Source organism: Xiphophorus couchianus, chromosome 6 (assembly GCF_001444195.1).
Source record: "Xiphophorus couchianus chromosome 6, X_couchianus-1.0, whole genome shotgun sequence".
Lineage (NCBI taxonomy): Eukaryota > Metazoa > Chordata > Actinopteri > Cyprinodontiformes > Poeciliidae > Xiphophorus > Xiphophorus couchianus.
Genome location: NC_040233.1, coordinates 26603730 through 26613773, shown reverse-complemented (window position 1 = coordinate 26613773; position 10044 = coordinate 26603730). Strand labels below are relative to the sequence as shown.

Here is a 10044-nt window from a genome sequence, read left to right as displayed (position 1 = left end):
CATTTACAACCACAAAGACTTGCTTTCTCAAGTTCAATTTTAAACTTTAGACGCAAAGAAGCGGCGTGGAGCTGAGCTGGTGGTGTTACGAGAAGAGAGGAGGTGGAGGTGTAGCAGGCAGGAGGAAGAGGAGGAGGAGGAGGGGGTCTACTAGTAAAGATAAACAGCCGAAGAGCCTCTGAGCCAGATGAACATGGCGGCTCCGGTTCTGGACGCTCCTGCCGCTCCGTCCCGCTGACCATTACAGCACCGACGAAGTCCCCGGTCTACAGCCGCCCATGGCACCTCAACTCCCAGGTAAGTCTCTGCTCGACCCCCAACCTGCTCCTCCAGTCCCACCCCCTCGGTAATTTCCAGCACCGACAGTGGTGGAGGGGCTTGTGCAAAGTGTCTGTCAGTTAACATCAAGGTTAACCTACTTTAGGCTTAATTTATTTTGTGCCGTCTACGGCGCGACAGTAAAGATACGACATTTATGGTACGATAATAAAGATTTAACATGGGAATAACAACAGCCGTCGGAAAATAACGTTTCTGACCGAGAGAAGCGGCAGCTGCGGGGTTTTATTTATAAGCGTCGCTCTTTTCGTTTAATTCTTTCAAGTTGGATTTAATCGCTAACAAATTTAACTTGTTTGAGTTCAACATGGATGAAATATGACTGAGAAGAAGAAGACACTCATATTTACACTTGACATCTCAAGTTATTCCGTGACAGGTTCGTTTATCTAGGACTTCCTCAAACATCTCAACCGTCAATTCAAATCAACATAACTCAAGACTTCCGGTTTAAGGTTTCAAAATAAAACGCGAAATAGTTCTGATCCCTAAAATTGAATTAATTTTACGGTTTCATTTAGATTGGTGTGAACAGAAATGATTATTTTTTCAGTAATTGGAGTCAGGAAATTAATTTAATTTATTATTTACACATTATTCACACATTGATATATTTCAAGGGTAAAGTTATGACTTGCAGTGAAAACCCACAATTCTGTACCTCAGAAAAGTTTAATATTTCCCAAGACTGTTTAGAATTTTTAATAAAGACATTTCTGCATTCTGACAAGTATTTCTATACTGAGTTCAGTATTTGGTTGAGGCACTTTTTGCATGAATAGCTGCATCAGTGAGACTTGGTGCAATAGTGTCACAGATGATCAGCCCTGGTTTTGTCTGGGATCTCTCCTCTTCCTCTTGGCAAAAAAATCATAGATTCAGTATGGTGCTAAGGTTGAGGCAAGTTTTTCACATTTACCAAAAGCCATGTAGATTCCCAGGACTTCTGGAAAAACTGCAGCGTGACAAGTCACAAAAGTGGAACTTTTTGGGAGGTGTGCTTCCAATTACAATTGGCATAGAATTAAAACTAAATTTGGGAAAACGACATCATAGCAAATTTAGGATGCAGTTTTATTGTCTGCATCCTATTTGTTTCTTCAGGGCCTGCATATAATTTATAGAACCATAAATTCTGCTGGCTATACCAGGATATCTTGAAAGAAAAAGTCTAGACATAGATTTGTTTCGCTTAACCCTAGTGAACAATTCTCCAAAGGACACCAGCAAGTTCACATCTGAATAGCTCAAAGTAAACAAGCACATCAATAAAATAAAATAAAATTAACTGAGTATTTTGGAGAGGCTTAGTCAAAGTCCATCCTTAAATTTAGCTTAAATGCTGTGGTTTGACCTTCTTCAAGAAATTCAGCATTTTAAGGATAATTTTCATAAATACTTGTACATTTTTATGCAGCAAGTATCTTAATATTATTGATAACTTAATATGCACTTATTTTGAAAGTACATATCCGGTGTTCCTCTAAATAAGAAAGTGACTTTTATAGAGATTTGTTAGGAAGTTGCTAGAAAGCATTAATACAAAATGTAATGAAGTGTCAGGTATTTTGTTTTTTTTACTTTATATGTAATTTTCTTTTCAATAATCTATGTAAATCAATAATGACACTGTGCAGAAGGAATCTCTGGACTGCTGACCCAATATGTTTATTTTAATACAACCAATAAAGACTTCATCCAATTTTAATAAGAGGTGACACATTTCTGCACAGGTCTTCTTGCGTGGCTGAGGAGTCCCATGCACTCTGTTCAGAATTCACAATCCAACATGGATGTCATGGCTTAAAAACACATTTTTTATTGATATACGACTGCATGTTTTGCATTCTTTGTGGTGGCTGGTTAAAGCTCTTCGAAGGCAATTGACATACCAAAACATAAATCATTTGCTCCGCAGAGAGTATTTTCCCGTATTTTCCCAGTGACATTCTTCCTCTCAGAATCCCATCTATCACATTGTGCTTGAATGCATTCTTGGATCATGGCATCTGTTGAGGATCGTGACACCGGCCAAACGTGTTATTCGAGTTATTATAGACTAGAAATTAAGCGCAGGTCCTGACTTATTGTTTAACTCTGAGGTTTCGCTCTGTCAGCGGTGGAACAAGAATGTGCCTGTGTTTGCTGTTGTGCTGGTATGTTCATGTAAGAAACCTGTCAGTTTGCCTACGTGACAGGTGCCATCTGACTCGTCTGGTTGTGTTATCTTTGAGGGCTGGACTCTTGATTTAGTTTTTTAGGCTCTTTTTAAAACCTATTTGCTCTTCCCAGCAGCCAATGGTGAACTTTGTAAAGGATTACAACATGTATAGCAGGTTTCCAGAGCCTCTTGGCGTTTAGCCTCCTGCCTTGGAGGATACCTGATTCTTCAGATGCTTTGTTCTCTTGTTAGGAATTTGGAGCAAGTGTGAACTTTGACTGTTCCACAAGATGGAAAAAAACCCTCTTCCACTGTTTGTTGTTGTTCAGGGATCCACCTGGATGTGACATAATTGTGTTTTCCAAATGCCTTTGGTATAATTGACCTTACTTTCACTACCAGGGTAGTAATTTCACCCTTGAAGCATGTGGTTTAGAAAAGTGTTTGTCTATTCTAAAAACCAACCTGTAGTCTTGCTGGAAGAGTGCAGGAATGTACTCCAGATCAAGATCTTAACTTCAGGTTGGCAGCTTTCCCAGGGAGGGATCCTTAGTGGCTTGAATTGACTGAACCATGTGACAGATCACGTGAAGTCCTGGCCAATGGCAGACAGGAGGAGGAAGGGCTGAGGACTGGCTGCCTGTGCAAACAGCATCATTGCAGACAGTGAAGTTATAAAACTATATGACTAATGTATCACTGAGCCCTGTTCAATTCATCATTTTAAAGTTGGAGAAAGTATGGCACAACTACATGCCTACTAAGACATCACTGGTGATACTACAGGGTCTCATCCCAGTGGTGATGCATGGTGGTGGCAGCATCATGGTGTTGGGGTGTTTTTGTTCAGCAGGAACAGGAGAGTCAAGAGTTTATGGGAAAATCGACTGAGCTAAATTCAAGCTATTCTGCAAAGACGAATGGACACAATTTTAGCGTTAAAGACTTTTACCTGGAATTCCAGAGAAAGGCACACCACACTTTTTAGATTTTTATTTGCGAAAAGGTTGAAAATCCAAGAAAAGCTGCTTTGTTTTAGTTTGTCACATACGTGTAGTGAAGTTTGTGGTCATAACATGAGAAAATATTAAAGGTTCTGTGGACATTAAACTTGGCCAAATTTACGCAATAGCTGTCTGTGGTTTTTTAGTCAAATTTTTACTTATGTAAGACAATTAGACATTAAAAGTTATTGGCTTATTGATAATAATCAGCTAACCATTCATGCTTTTAACATGAATGGTTAGCTGACAGTTGTTTGCTAGCTAAACAACTGTTAAATCACCTACGAAATACAAAAAACACAAAAATACCTGTAGGATATAAAGTTATAACACCATAAAAACCTGGAGTAGAATCCAACACAAATTTATGATATTTACACAAAGACTTAAAGTACAAACAAATGGGATAAGAATTCATTGCTACTGTTAAAATGACATAATAATATATTATAATCTAGTAAATATGATGTTGATTAGTGTTTTGCCCAAGGACACTTTGATTATGGCGCTGGAAAGTTATGGATATCGGAAATATCCATAACTTTAATTCACAGTGGACACCCAACTATTTATATTTCAGTTTTTGCAGATTCACCTTAGTATGGTATTTTCTGTGACTCCAAATTATTTGTGGAAAAAGGTGTGGATTTTTCTAAAATATTGGAAGACAATGCAGCCTGGAAATGCAGCTAGGTGCGATGCTACGTGAATTGCTATGGGCTATCGTTTGCAAGATTTTGTTGCAAAAATGTTTTGCCTGTTTACATCAAGTTTTACCAGTGAAACCTAGCACCGCAGTACAGAAGTTGCATTTATGTGTATCTAACATCTCACTGGTGTTAGGGATATCCATTTCCTGTAGTTATAGCTCACGTTTTGCTTTAGTTTCCACTTTGTGATAACTTTACTTCTTCTGAAACTGCAATTGTTTGGCTGTTAGGTGTTATTTTTCTTTATTTTGGTATAAAGCTTTTCAGTGTATGGTGAACCACAAACCACCCTCTGCTACCATGTGTTGAACTCTGTTAATAACAGTGTTACCACATGAAACAAAAAGTACAAACAATATATATAAAAACCCCAGCCCTACTGTAAAGAACCCTAGGTATGTTAAAGTTCACCATTTTGGCCACCATCAATTTAACTTCATTTTTACTTCCTTTTTTCCAGGATTGTTGATGCATTTACAGGGTGACAACCAAATCTATTATATTTTATATATGGGTCTTTTAGGAATAGTTTGGAAGCAGTGCTTTGCCCAAGGACACTTTGATTATGGCGCTGGGCAAACCGCAGTGTAATCAACAACCTTGTGATTGTGAGACGTCTGTAGCCACTGCCACTGAAAGTTATCTTCACGTTTAACAGAATTTCATGTTTGTTCTTTTCCTAGAAACTACTTTCCTTCGGTTTTTTATCCTCTTTACTTCACAGAGCAACATCCTCACTCCAATTGCTGAAATCCTAATAACCCAACAACCAACACTCAAGTAAATGCATCTTTACCACACAAAAAGAGATAACTTTAGCATGTGTGTGTTTCGAGGTCCACTTTGTCCATGAAGTTCCACACGTCCGGTTCATTTTTTCATTTATTTAAATGTACCATGGGCGTGTGTCAGCTTGTCTGCTAATCTATGTTTGTTTACGTCCAGCCTTTCTTGCTGCCACTAACTAATCAACCGCACGCTGCCCTGGCTTTCTGTCACGTAGCAGAGACAGTCGTCTTCCATGTCTGATCCTCCTGGGACCAAGTGCTCTAATTAACCATCACAGGCACATGCACAGACGCACTCACTCACTCCCAGAGCCGTGCCATGGCTCCTGTCAGAGCCTCCTGTTTAACTCCAACACCACAATCACAGCAACATTCTCTCAGCAAAGTTTAGAAAAAGCCCCCATAAGGATACTTAAGGGTGTTATTTTTTAAATTCTAGCAGACACATGGACTTTTTTGGATAAACTATGGCATTAAAAGTCCATCCATAAGGATTTTAATGGCATGTGTGAACAGGAAGAAAATTATTATAATTTTTTTTGTGTGTGCAAATTTGAAGCTGGCTGTATTGTTGGATTTTCTATGTATTTTTCCAATGTAAAAATTGTACTATTTATTGAACACAATGAATCAGTGTAAATGAGCCAATCTCTCCCCCTCAGTATATTTTCTTGCAGAAAACATCAATAATTTCTCATATTCCAACATTTTATTGTTGAAACTCTGACTTTCTCATTAAATATAAAAAATCGTTAGGAATGGCAGCAAAGTTGCTTTCTTACGGAACATGAACAGTTCTGTTTGTACAGTCTGCAGGAGCCTTCTATGTGCAGACCACCGTACTGAGAGCTGTGCAGGATTACGCTCCAGACCAGGGAGCCAAGTGCAGCAGGTTGCATAACAGGTGCTAATTTGGTTAGCTGGATTTGACGGCGGCTGTAATTCTCCAGCACTATGACAGCAGAGCTGAGGTGCAGGGAGCGAGTGACTGCACAGGCTTGCAGTTGGATGTTACAAGCTAATGGCATAACAAGCTTTTGTAGAGCAAACACTGCCGCTGGCCAGAGCTCATTCAGATGTTCCCCAGTGAGATGGGTTATCCACACAATGGGCAAAATTCATTCAGGCCAGATTGAAATGCCGCTATTCACTACTGTGAGCTTCTTTTTTTTTTTAATGTGACTTTTTTTTAAAGATGAAAGTTTTGTTTTTGTTTGTTTGTTGTTTTTTATTTAGATGAATGAGTCAGCACAGAACTTTCCTGTCCCCAGATGATGTCAAAGACTCGTAGAATGTGTCGCAGCTCGGTTTATTGTTTTCATTTGTAGCTGGAGGGCACGTGCTGCGAGGCATTTCAGGAAACAGAACAATTGTAAAAATGAAATGGGTCTCACAGCAAAAGAGACTCATCTATACTACATTAGCACTGAGAATCAACGAGACAAGAAGAAAATCTCTAATAGGGATTATATTGTGACTTTTAAAACCGATCCAATACAAACTCTTCCAAATATATGGCTTCAATTTATTTTTCTGACTTTTATCCTGAAAGGTAAAGTGAGAGTTCACACAGTGATCTGATAAAAGTGTTTTACATATTACAGTCCAGAAAGATAATTCAAGATATACTTACTGTCAAAATGAAGGTGTTTAGATTAAAGAATATTCATGTGTTAGAATGGCTTAGTTAAAGTCCAGAGAATCTCAGGCACTCACCATCTAATCAGACAGATCGTGAATTATGTTGCTAAGAAAAATGGAGAGAAAAAAGTCTCTGTGCAAAGCTGGTAGATGACTTGCAGCTGGAGCTGGTTCTGCAAAAAAGGTTCAGGATGACATTTCAACTTTTCACTACTTTGTATTGGTGAATCACATATAAATAAGAAAAGCTACTGAACGTTGTGGTTATAATGTGACAAAATTCAAAAAAAGGTGCAAGAATATATTAGCACGTCACTGTGTTGTGCATTTTTCATAAATGTAACTCTGACCAGGACTGATACGTGTCTGATGTGTGGTTGCACTGTAAAGCAGCTCAGCGCAGCTACTGATGTCTGTGTTACCATAGAGCTGCTTGGTAACAGAAATTAATCACAGCCAGGAAGTAGGCCGTCTCTCTGCGTGGCCCTCGTTGACTCTCCACAGCTCCCCTGTGCTCTCCCATCAACGCGTGTGCCTGCGCCGTAGAGTTTTCTTACCACAGTGTCGAGTATGCAAATAATTAACAGTCAAACGTTCCACAGCATCCTGCAGCATGTACCTGTGGCTTTGTCTGTGCAGGATGAACTTTGACTTGTGTTGAAACATGGGGATGTTTAGTGAATTAAGCTGCACATAACAGAGATGGTACAGACACAGGGACATTTGCTGCCGTCTCCAACAAAAATGGATGTTGCAACAACATTATACAACACTTAAAAATTTAGAAAAGTTAAACATTCAACTTTAATCCATTTATTCAAAAGGGAAAGAATTCCATCTTAATAAATAATTATTTTGACAAAGTTAAAGGTGGTACAAATATTAATATCCCTAATAATCTCTTTAAAGGGAAAGGATTATGGAAAATCGACTTCTTGAGTTTTATATCATGTTATAATGCTTTCCCCTCATCCAAAATATAACCAGTGTTGCTTTGACTCAGTCATTCATGTTTAAGGAATCCTTGAATATCCCGCTGCAGCCATTTGGGGGTGTCCTAACAACTGCAACATACAATGCTCCGCCCATTTACCCAAAACTCCATCTTTGAGCGTCAGTCCTCCACACAGGGGGGATGGCAGCTCCCACACAACTCCTCCAGACTAGTGGCAGCAGCAGAGAGCAAACATGTGGTGGAGCTTATCATGCAAACTGCAGTGCTCCTTAGAACAATTAACGACATCAGTGGACAGCATGTAGAAGCGTTGGTGTGATGACCTGCTGAAGGGGGAGTGTCGGAAAGAATAGGAGGTTCTTAAAGGAGCAGAATCCAATTTAAAGGCATCAGGTATGGTTATGATGCGAAGTAAAAAATATAAAAAATTGACTTTGATATACACAGCATTTTATTACAAGTGTAGGTAACAGAGTTACTCGATTCTGGTATAAAATGGCAGTATTATAAACAATAGCCCGCTTTAAAAATTAATGTGATTGATACATTTGAAAATGTTATTTTACTATGCTGATCAAACTCTTTCTAATACCAAGACATTCTGGTGGATTTTAGCAGAAAACTGAAACGGGTTATTTGTTTTATTCTGCTGGATAATGATCCACACTTTATGACCAAATATAGACAGGAATGTTTCACAAGGTATAAACACAACCTTCTTCCTTGGTAATCAAAAACCCCATGCAGAAATGAAAGAGAAATTTATACAAGAAGGAAATAAATGAGATCACACTTCCTATTGCTTTGAAATGTTGTTGAAGAAGACTAAGTGATGTTCTGTCCTCATGTCCTAAGGTCTAATCAAACTCAATTAAATAACTTTTTTCTGCATGTTTCAGTGAGTTATAGTAGCGCATTATCTAGTAAACGAGTCTTTTTAACAGATCATGCCATTTGTTTATTTTTTATCCAACTTTGTCTGTCTGCAATGGTTAACACAAACGTCTTCCTGAAATTAATCATCAATCTGAAGCACATGGAGTTCTTGTGTCATTGTGCATACAGGAACGACATCTGTGCTTGTGTGTGCGATTTGTGAAGTTTGCACAGCAGTTGGGAAGAGATCAGCTGTCCGTCCCTCCTACACGGACACACACTGATGCACACGCACTAACTGACGAGCTCTGAAAACATGCAACCCTCCCAGCAGTGGCAGGTGCATGCTGAAGTTTCAGCGGTTTGAGTTCTCCAGGATGACTGTGAAGGCCGCAGTCCCACATGTACAGGAACGACCTATCATCTGCCCTGAGATGTGCACGCGCTGGGAGGAGGCGGCAGCAGATGCTTTGGCTTTGGACGCCAACCAAAAAACCAACTTCTTCTTTTTGCTGCTTTTTCATTTGGTGTTTTTTGGTTACTCTAGCCCCGCCCCCTCTTTCTCACTGGCCCAAATATTGGACTGAACACTAAGAGCTCATAAGACTTGGTTAAGATGAGCTGCATAAATTAGATTAAAAAAACTTAACTGATCAATTTTTAAGCCAAACACAATGCTGCAAAAGTTTTCATACCCCTTGAACTGGTTTACATTTTGTTGTGTTATAAACTAAAACACCAATGTATTTTATTGGGATTTATCATACACCAATGCACAGTAGTACATACAGTAAGTCATAAGTTGTAATTTTCAAGCCTTGATACATATTCTTAATGAAATTTAAGTCTGGACATTAACTGGATCTTTGAACCTCTGTGTATATTTTAAGTTTTTTGTAGCCTCTCATAAGATTTCTTTCATTGTTGTCATGTATATTGTAGGAACAGCATCCCCACCACCAAGTTTTACCTCTGGGATGTTGCACAGTTTTAGTTTTCCATCACGTGAAACTTTGTGTGTAGGACAAACGTTAAGTTTCTCTCTTACCTAAGCAGAGCACCTTCTTCCTCATGCTTGCTGTGGTCCAATTATGACCAAATGGGATTTTGTCCAACCCTGCTTGTAATTACTTTATAAGAGTTCCCATTGCAATTTTACGGAATACACTAATGTCAATACGCCTGAAAAACCATCTCATCCTAGCGCAAGAATTGCTGTGTTGTCCCTAGTGGGGTCGGCAGGGATGCTGGTGCCTTATCTCCAGCGAACGTTTGGGGTGAGAGGCGGGGTCACCATGGACAGGTCGCCAGTCTGTCACAGGGCAACAGAGACAGACAGGACAAACAACCATGCACACACACCTGGGGAGAACATGGCCCAGGCCGGGAGTCGAACCCAGGACCTTCTTGCTGCAAAGCAACAGTTCTGCCAACTGTGCCACTGAGCAGCCCTGCCTTGTTTCCATTAAGCAAATTTATTTTCAGAATCCCAATTTGTGTAAATCTCTGAGGACTTCACAGAACTTTCACAGATTATATTTTCTCTTTTTAAGATTTACACTGAGATTAG

At 39.3% G+C, this 10044-nt stretch overlaps 1 protein-coding gene across 3 annotated transcripts in view; it reads left to right on the top strand.

The window, feature by feature from the left end:
- LOC114146583 (nuclear receptor coactivator 2-like) overlaps window positions 1-10044 on the top strand; it is a 54318-nt gene continuing 44274 nt past the window's right edge. For 2 of the 3 annotated variants that reach the window (XM_028020801.1, XM_028020799.1), the window contains exon 1: window positions 3-297. The gene's annotated coding sequence lies outside the window, so the exon portion shown is untranslated. Of the gene's footprint in view, window positions 298-10044 lie in introns of all 3 variants that reach the window. The other variant, XM_028020802.1, reaches the window with a different exon arrangement.